Genomic DNA, 9,286 nt, shown 5'->3' on the forward strand with positions numbered 1-9,286 from the left:
ATAGACTTCCTTTTGAATCCCACTAAGATGTCAAGCTTCCTGAGGGCAGGTACCTTGAGCTCCTTCGACATCAAACCTTCAGGCTAAATCCAGGGGAAGCAACTAGAAGAGAACCTTGTCCATTTTTCTGACACCCTCTCCTGCCATTCATTGGAATGGTGTCAGGGAGCTGTTGGTCTCTTTATTAGTCAGCCAATCTGTCTGGCTGCTCTACAACTGCCTTCCCCGGTTCTCTAGGTGAAGTTAACCCTAGACCAATTGAGTTCTATTCACGCCTAATCTTTCTCTAGGCTTCTTTCTCTCTTTAGAGGCTGCAGAGGCAGGTTCTATACCTTCAGAATCTGCCTGTCCAATGCCTGGACTAGATAGAATTTAGTATCTGACCTGGGGGAGAGTGTTCCCAGAGGAAAAATACCCAATATTTAAAGGTTTAGGTCTCCAGAGTGCCGCCGCCTAGAACAGTCTCATTTCGGGGAGGTGACCCGGATCCCTGTCCAATCCCCCTTGCAGAATGCTTCCTACACACCCATGCATTTCCCACAGAGCCGCCCGCCCCTACTGCAAAGTGCATACAGCTCCTCTCACACACTCACCATCCAGCTGCACACTGCGTCTCCATGGCAACTGGGAGGCCTGGTCCATGGATGTTAGAAACAAGTGCCAGAGGAAGAAGAGAGAAGGTGGGGGAAGAGAATGGGAAGAGAAACGTCAGGGGAAAAGAAAAGGTTTTAAAAGATGGCCTTGTGGGGAGACCCCTAGCCTAGCTTTGTATCTGCTTGTCAGGAGGCTTCAGTGGACTCAGGGCCTGAGAAGGAGGGGTGGAAGTGGGAGGTTGAGAGTGGACGAGGAACCAGGTGGTCACAGGTAATGGTGCTCCTGTCACTAAGAAAGAAGCAGAAATAGGAGAGCGTGGATGACAGTGTAGAGTCTTGGGAGGAGACTATTCCTTTTGGGTAAAAGACAGATATGGAGGGTAGGCTGGTGGGGGAGGGACTTGGGGAGCTACTTTCCCTTATTCCTGACCTAATTGGTTGTTCAGGCTGAAACCATCTCTTAGTCACTTAGGCTAATTAGAATTGTTCTGGAGAAGATGTTGGGGGAGGGGAAGGAAATAATGGGGGGAGGGTGGGTGGAGACAGGAGTGGGAATGGGCCTTCTGGTTCCACCTCTCGTCATTGAATGGGGTGGTCTGTAAGAGTCCGGGCTGCGAGTCACCCCACATCTGTCTTACTGTCACGGGACACCGTGCTCTTACTTGCCTGCTTTCTACTCCCCCTCCCATCTCTGTCTCAGTGTGTCTCCTTCCTTCTACTCTCCATTCTCTCCTGGTCTTTCTTTGGTCCCTGAGCCCCAGCACTTTCCCTCTTCCCCTTCTTCAAGGTCTCCCAGCCTCTGACTACTGACAAGTTTTATTTAATGAACAGATAAGGCATTTGGGAATCAAAACTGGGGAGCTGATCCACTGGGACACAGAGACTGACCTGGAGGGGACAAAGCAGAAGCTGGCCTGACAGAACTCCCCAGACTGGTGGGGACAGCAGATAGAAGGACTAAGATGCACTCAGCGTCTTTCTGCTTCCTAAGCCTCACCTCTTGGGAGGTTATCAAAGAGAAGAGGGAGGCCTGTGTGAGCTCAGCTGCTGGACTGTCTGATTGCCTTGGGCAAGTTATTTAACCTCTGTGAGCATCAGTTTCCCTCGATGGAACGAGGATAATAAAGCCAAAATCTGTCTTGTGGATGTAAGGTGATCTTGCACACAAACTGCTAAGTAAATGCTCAGGAAGAGCTTGTAAATGGTAGCTTTAAGTCAAGCATTGTGAAATATGCTCATAATTCCAGCACTTGGGAAGCTGAGGCAGGTGGATTGATACAAAAAGTTCAGGACAACCGCTAGGTTACATAGTGAGCTCAAGACTGGTCTGCGCAAGAAGGGAAGATGGTGTCTCAAAAATTTAAGTGGATAGCCAGGCATAGTGGCGCATGTCTTTAATCCCAGCACTTGGGAGGCAGAGACAGGCAGATCTCTGTGAGTTTGAGGCCATCCTGGTCTGTGTAGTATGTTCCAGGACAGCCAGAGCCAAATAGTAATGCCCTGTCTCAACAGTAAATAAATAAATAAAATGAACACACACACACACACACACACACACACACACAAATAATGACCAGACTCTTTTTCTCTAGAGCACTTCAGGGGCATTGTCCTCTTGAAACTTCCTCTTTCACAGGAAGCAAAATGACCCCTTCCTAGGTCCAGATCCACCCCTTCCCTTGCTCTTAGGCAACTAAATGGGTAAGCTCTTTCAGAGGGTATAGCTGCCTGGGGGTGGGGCTTAGGCTCTGCCTCCTGTCCACAGGATCAGAAAGACTTTTCTAGCTTCGGGGCTGCTTTTTCCTGCTCTGCCCGCCTCTGAGGGGAGGAAAGAGGACAGCCATAAATGATGTAGAGGAGAAGTACCCTTGCAGAGGGGGACAGTAAGAGATGTGCAGCATCCAGAAGCCTAAATATTTCATGGGACTGCAGCACCAGGAAGGGCAAAGTCCCTGGGCAGTGTTTGCCATGTGCACATGGTTCCACCATGTGGCTTGGACCTATTCCACCGGCCCAGTGTCCTCTGCACTCCCCGCCCTCCATAGCCTGCGCCCACAGAAAGCTGCCCCGTGAGCCCTTTCCTGGCCAGGGTTCTTCACGAACCCTCCCAGAGCATGCATATTTTATTCTTGCAGCAGTAGAAGCTTGTGTAGCATGGACTCTGCTAATACCCTCTACCTGAGGGCGGGGAGATGGCTCCGCAGTTCAGAACACTTGCTGCTCTTTCAGAAGGCTTCAGTTCAGTTCCCAACCCGTGGGGAAGCCAACGCCCTCTTCTGGCCTCTGAGCACACGCCACCCAGATGTATAGGCATACACATACATAAAATCAATTTAAAAGAAAAAAAAATTTTTTTTTGGCTTGGCCATGACTTTTTTTTGTTTTGTTTTTCGAGACAGGGTTTCTCTGTAGCTTTGGTGCCTGTCCTGGAACTAGCTCTTGTAGACCAGGCTGGCCTCGAACTCACCCTGCCTCTGCCTCCCGAGTGCTGGGATTAAAGGCGTGCGCCACCACCGCCGGGCTCCATGGCTTTTCTTGTCCATGTATTCAGCACCTCCTTTTGCTTGTTTGTTTTGTTTTTTGTTTTTTTTTTCTGTGTAGTGATGGAGATTAAATTTAGAGTCTCCATGCATGCTAGGTAAAATTTCAATCATTGAGCCCCAGCCTAAGTTTCTTTATTTAAATTTCTCTCAAAAGGTCTAACATAGTAATGCACACCTTTATTCCCAACACTCAGGAGACAGAGGCTGTGGATCTCTGTGAGTTCAAGGTCAGCCTGGTCTACAGGGTGAGTTCCAGGATGGCCAGGACTGTTACACAGAGAAACCAATATCGAAACAAACAAATGAGTTCCCTAGTAGTTGGCACCTTAGCTCCTCATCCTCTGAGCACTGTGAGATACAAGTAGCTGGAAAAACTGGTGGGAAGGCTGCTGTGGAGGAAGCCACCATCGCTGCCATGGTTGACTGAGCAGCTGGTAGCAGAGGAGAGCAACAGACCGAGTGCCCCCATCCTCATGATGTGCTGGAGACAGCCCATGCAGATGGCACTTCTTTCCAACAGCCCTAGTGGACTGCTCATCACCCTGACTTTCCATATCCAAGCGGTGAAGCATAAGTTACCCTTCTCGGTGTTTTTTCTTTTTCCTTTTCTTTCTTTTTTCTTCTTTTGAGACATGGTTTCTCTGTGTAGCCCTGGCTGTCCTGGAACTCACTCTGTAAGACCAGGCTGACCTCGAACTCACAGAGATCCTCCTGTCTCTGTCTCCTTAGTGCTGGGATTAAAGGCGTGTGCCACTCACACCCAGCTGAGGTGCCCCTTTGAATTTGGGTCACAGGCCCCTTTTGGTCCTGTGTCCTGACCGTATCCAAATCTGTTACTACTTTGTTGTTTGTTCCTCTTTTATCTTCCCATGATAATAAAAGCTTACAGAAGGCAAGAATCTTGTTTGTGTTAGTTCCCACTGCACCACCAAGAGTGATTGAAGAAGGAAGGACGGACAGAAGGGAAGGAGATCTGCTTTGGGACTGTACAGCCAAAGCAAGAAATGAGGAGGGGGAAGGGGGTAACTGGAGGTTTGGAAAGGGGGTGTAGGCAAGGACTGTGGTGGGAGAGGGAAGAGGGTGGGGAGGGGCTGAGAGGGACACTGTGGAGTGGGGGTGGAAAAGAGGGAGGACTGGGGTTGAGAGCAGTTGGACCTGGAACCTGAAGCTGTGGGCTTTGGGGATGGAGTCCAAGTTTCTAGGGAGGCTAACAGTCAGCGTTTTGGGAAGGAGGTCAAATAGGATCTACCCTCTTCAACGCTGTCTGAAATTGGGATCTAGGGCCACAACAGGGAGGATGGGGGGCTCATAAGGAGCAAACCGAGCCTTAGGGATTTCCATAAGTGCTTCTCCCAATTACATTCACCCCCAAATCTGGGCTGGATATCCAACCGAATGACTTTCTCTTACCCTTCCAATCATAAAAAGAAGTAACCTAGGCCTGACTGGCCAGTACTTCCCTGAGAGAAAATGCCAGGTGTTTTCCTGTAGTTGGGGAAGTACCAGAAGCCTGCAGGGGCTCCTGACTCTTTGATTTCCTATGCTATAGGCAGGGGGCCCTTTACAAGGCTTCCATCCTCCCAAATCAAAGATGACAGTGATATTAAGTCATTAGCAATGAGCCCGGAGAAAACTAAGTTGGGAGGAATAATTGTGTGGGGGGTTTACTCGGGTCCCTTGGCCCTCTCCCCAGCCGAAAGGCTTTGAGAGAAGGCAAGGAGAGACAGAAGAGGTGGTCCAGAATAGGTGTTGGGAGATTTTTGTCATGAAGGTGCTCCCTCACCCCGAATTGGCCAGTATGGCTGTGTTGGGATGGGGGTGTTGGAGAGGGAGCAGAGGATATTGGAGGTGAACACCTGCAGTGATCGTCATGGCAACCTGACTTGGATCCCAAGAGGGTGGCCTCTCCCCCAAAGCCCTATGAAGTCTGGAAAAGGAGAAGGCGCGCGCACACACACACCACAGGCTGGGGTTGGCAGAACTCCTCGCCAAGGGTTGGTCACTTCTCCAAGTGTAGGGAGCTGGGGGTGGCATTCATGTGCACTGTGCCTGGGGTGGTGGCCCAGCCTGTGGAGGACAGCTGTATGTATACTCAGCTCACCCGCCTAGGTCCTGCAGCCAGACCACACAGCAGGGAGGTTAGAAGGGAGATGATTATTAACAGAGACAAAGGCAATCACAGTTAACTTTAATTGAGGGCTTATTAAATCCAACTATGTATGTGGTTATGCTAAACATTTTACGGGCAGTGTCCCATTTGACTCCCAGAGCAATATAAGGTAGGAATTATGAGCCCCACTTACACGTGAGAAAACGGATCCTATGAGGTTAAATACCTTGCTCTAGGTCAATGAGCTGGAAAGAGATAGGCAAGACCCTGAGGGAAACAAGAAGGTGGTGGCAGCCCTGAAGTCATTGGCCCTGTCTCTAGGTCACATGGGTCACTCATACTCAGGTGCTTTTGTGTTACTTGGCAGGGCCAGTTGGGAGGCAGGCCCGGGAACCCCAGCTCCTGGTGCCTGCCCGGGCTGAGCTGGGGCAGCTGAGGGCACCTGTGGGGGTGTGGGGTACACTGAGCAGCGGGCATCGTGATTGGCACGAGCCAGGGGAGCGGCTGGCAGCCTTGTTCCTGGTAAACACGAGGAGAGGTTACTTCACAAGGAAACAGTAATTAACTTTAATTAGCACCTTGCATCTCAGAATATTATTAACATCTCAATTTCTCTAATCAAGGCAGCAGGAGAAGGGCGGCATCTGCTCTGCTGACTCTTTCCTGGCCATGCTTCCCCGCTTGGCATGGCTCCTGAGCGGCCCCCACCCCTGGATGGTACCCAGGAGTACATCCTCAGGGACTGGTTGCCAAGGGGAGCCAGCTAGTGAGGAAAGAGGGGGCTCGGGCTGGCAGGCCAGAGAGTAGGTACAAGCTGAGATTTCCAAACCAAGGGACAGTAGTCAGGGGTCTGTCTTTGGCTACTTCCTCTTTGCAGACAGATTGTAAACTCCCAGGCAGGGCATGCTTATGCTCTGTAATTCTGAGAACAGATATGGTCACCCTCCTTCCTTCTTCCCTCCCTCCTTCCCTCCCTTCCTTCCTTCCTCTATCCTCCCCTTCTCACTTCTTAGAAGTTGCCATCTTCTCTGTTACTCTCTCCTATTTTCTCCTTTTCTCGTTCTCTCTCTCATCCTCTCCCAACTGGAATTCTCTGTCCCAACAGCAACACCCGAAGTCTCTCTTTTTTTTAGAATGAGGGTTCTGCTCCCACCTTTGGGGGATACAGAATGAGCAGAAGGTAAATCTGCCCCAGGGTTTAAAAAGCCACGGGTCTAAGTAAAAGATAAGGCTTGGGTATACAGAACTCTCATTTGGGTTTCTTACCGATAGGCATCATAAGGTAAGGGAGATAAAGGCTGTGGGGCTCCAGGAGAAAGGCAGGGATAGGAGAGGCCAGAGTCCTAAACACATACCAGGACAGAGACCGTCAGAGGCACCAGGAAGGCTGCAGGACCCTCAGCCATGTCAACCAGACGTGGGTGCTGATTCACCTTCAGAAGGCCATCTCAGAAGGAAGTCCCTGAGGGCACAGGAAGTGATTCTCTCTTCATTATCCCTACCCTCAATGGCTGTTAACCCTGCCATGAGTCCAATATTAATAAGTGACTGCCCTCCTTGGTCTAATTACAGCAGCCGGCTGCTTGCACAATTTGGCATTTATTAGACAGACTTCAGGGATGTCTCTCTGGTTCCTCAAGTTTGTATTTTTTTTTAAACTGAGTACCTACTATGTGTCAAAGGCTTATCACGCTGGAGTAGGTACTGTTATTGGAATTTCTCTCTAAAGGAGCTGGAGGAGCCAAAAGAAAGTGGCCTGGGCATTTTGGCAAAAACTCCTGGCGGTGTAGGCACAGGAGCCTCAGAAATGAGGCTGTATCCACGCTGATCTGACCAGCAGTCCCTGTCTGTTGCTGAACTCATACCCACAGTGTCACGCTGCTCCTCGTCTTATATAATATAGAGGGCAAAGTTAGAAGGAAAGGAATTCGGGGGGCAGAGGAACGGTTAATGGAGACCCAGCTCAAGCCCACCCATGTGGAGGTACAAGCCACTTCATTGCCTCCTTTACCTGACTTATCAAGCTGCAGGCGCAAGGGAGGAGAGCGCCGTAGCTCAGCTGAGAGGGGCAATGGAGAAGCCAGTGGGTAGGACTGTCACTGAGGCCTTAAGTCTCACTGAAACCTGGGAAAGCAGGAATTATCAGACCTAGTTCATGATTGAGGATGGATGTAAGATGGGGGTGAAGTCACCTCGCTGGGGAGAAAGTGAAAGGAAGAGGGGGCAAGCACGCTAGTCTGCCCACTTGATTGTGAGCCTTCCTGACCTGAGCTTGGCTTTTGGCTCAAGAACTCAAAGGAGGGCCACTAGCTTGTGAGGAAACAGCCTGTCAGTTCTCCCTCCGTCCTTCCCTTCCCGCCCCCTCCCCAGTTCCAGCACCCCGAGGGCCAGGGGCTGGGCCTCCGTAATTGTACAGTAGTCTGCACAGGGCGGGGAAGAATCTGACGTTTCCAAAGGCCATTTTGATGCTGATGATTATGGCGGTGATGAGGCTGTCCTTCTAGCGAGAACCAGGCCTTTCTTTGTTTTTTCCCCTCCAGCTCAGTGCTCTGGGGACTACTTCTTAGGAGCATAGCACTGGCTTCTCTTTGGTAAAGGGTGGGGACAGAGTGGTCACAGTAAAACCTGGGGATGCAGCTCACCCTCACCTTCTTGCTGGGCACTGGGATACATTGATGAGATCATTAGCATAACATTTGCATAAGAAACAATTGAGGAGATTGGGGCCCTGCCTCAGAGGAAACACCTGCAATCATCTGTGAATGAAAGCCTTTCCGTCTCCACCGAGATCTCTAGGCCCAACCCCCAGGATCCCAAGATGGCTGGGACCCTATTTGATTAATGATGGCCGTGATCGGTTACCCTGCACAGAGCGCCTACTAAGCACCGAGCGCAGATGTGCACGCTGTTCCTTTTGATCTTCACAAATGACGCCCCTGAGGGGATAGCTTCTATAATCCCATTTTACAGAGAAGGAAGCTAAGAATCAGCTACACACACTCCATCTACATGCCTTCAGGACAGATGGACTTTGAGAAGAGGCCACGTGACCCGTGCCCTCCGCTCTCCCAGTGGAGCTGGGTGCTTCAGTCACCACGGAAGCATGCAGATTCAGGACCCGTGGATTCCATGATCCCTAGAGGCTTAGATCAGAGCTCAGAGACAGGCTCTGATCTAATACACAGATACACATGCTCACACGCTCACACGCATCGTACCACCCCTCCCCCACTCTAGCTTCTTGAGGCAGAGGAGCCCGCTGACTCGGCCCATAACCAGGTTAGCCAAGATCCAATTAACTAGTTAGCACAGGCAGGACTGGGGGCAGGCAGGGCGGGCAGGGGAGCGGACGGATGGGTCGGGTAATATGCGGAGACAGCCAGAGACATCGGCTCCCAGCTAACCTGATAAGCAGCTCTCAGCATCCAGGTGCCCTGCTTAGCTGGATGAGAGACCCGACCCCAGCAGCTGAAGGGAGGGGGGGAGGGTTGGCCTCTGACCTTTTTCTGCCCTCCCCCAGTGAACCCTCCTCCAGTAAATTCCCAGCACCCTCAGCCTCTGGGCTTCTCTCTAGGTAACCCTCTCTCCCTTCTTTCAGATGCTGTGAAGTCCCAGCTTCAGGAAGACATATTTTCATTCCAATGAGGCCAGAGTAGGGACCTGGGCATGGCTTATCCTTCAGGGAAGGAAGCAGGAGGGAGAGGAGGGTAGGGAGCTGCTGGAGACCCTGGGGGGAGGTGAATGTAACAATAGCCACTGTTTATGGAGTTCACCAAGCACTAGGCTCTGGGGAGCCTCTCTTGTGTACTGTCTCATTTCCTCTCCAGCAGTCCGTTGCAGTAGGTGTTAGCAGGACCTTCGTTTTGCAGAGGAGGAAATGGAGACCCAAGGAACTTGCCCAAGGTCACACTTCCAAGCTGCCTCACCCTCAAAACGACTGTGCTGCATCCAACCTCTGGACCAGGTCTGACAATAACGACAATAACACCGTTGCTTTGTACACCCCGTAGGTTGACAAAGGTTGTCTGGCTCTGCCTGTC

The sequence above is a fragment of the Microtus oregoni genome, unplaced genomic scaffold (assembly GCF_018167655.1).
Source record: "Microtus oregoni isolate MIOR12 unplaced genomic scaffold, Mior012 000011F_ref0000422, whole genome shotgun sequence".
Lineage (NCBI taxonomy): Eukaryota > Metazoa > Chordata > Mammalia > Rodentia > Cricetidae > Microtus > Microtus oregoni.